Genomic DNA, 485 nt, shown 5'->3' with positions numbered 1-485 from the left:
TTGAGGTGTCTGGGAGGGCAAATCAAGCGCCCCTCAGCTATTTGGAAATGACTTTCAAATGTTTACTGTATGTACACAGTCAAAGCACTGGGACAGCAAGCTAAAGTTAGTGCTGGTGTCTTTATTGTGTTATTTAGACTGCAGAGGCCACAGAAAATAAAACCAATCAATCAATAATTCAGCAGCTTTTTCCTCTGAATGAGAAATACACATTTATACTGCAGGAAAGCCGGCAGCATCAAAGAATAAAGGCGGTCATCAAGGCAGAAATGTGTGCTGAAAGCACTTCCAGTCAGATCGCAGCTAATAAAACACACGTTGATGCATGAAGACAAAAACTCAGCTGATAAAAACAAACTCTCTCACATCTCATGCTACTGACACAGTAGACTTACTGACAACGGCTGATGACAGTTGTATTACAACCTGGGTTGGGTTTTTTTTTTGGCGGTTTTCGTTTATTTGTTTTGAGTCAAAACTGAAGC

This window comes from Echeneis naucrates, chromosome 2 (assembly GCF_900963305.1).
Source record: "Echeneis naucrates chromosome 2, fEcheNa1.1, whole genome shotgun sequence".
Lineage (NCBI taxonomy): Eukaryota > Metazoa > Chordata > Actinopteri > Carangiformes > Echeneidae > Echeneis > Echeneis naucrates.
This window is presented reverse-complemented; position numbering follows the sequence as displayed.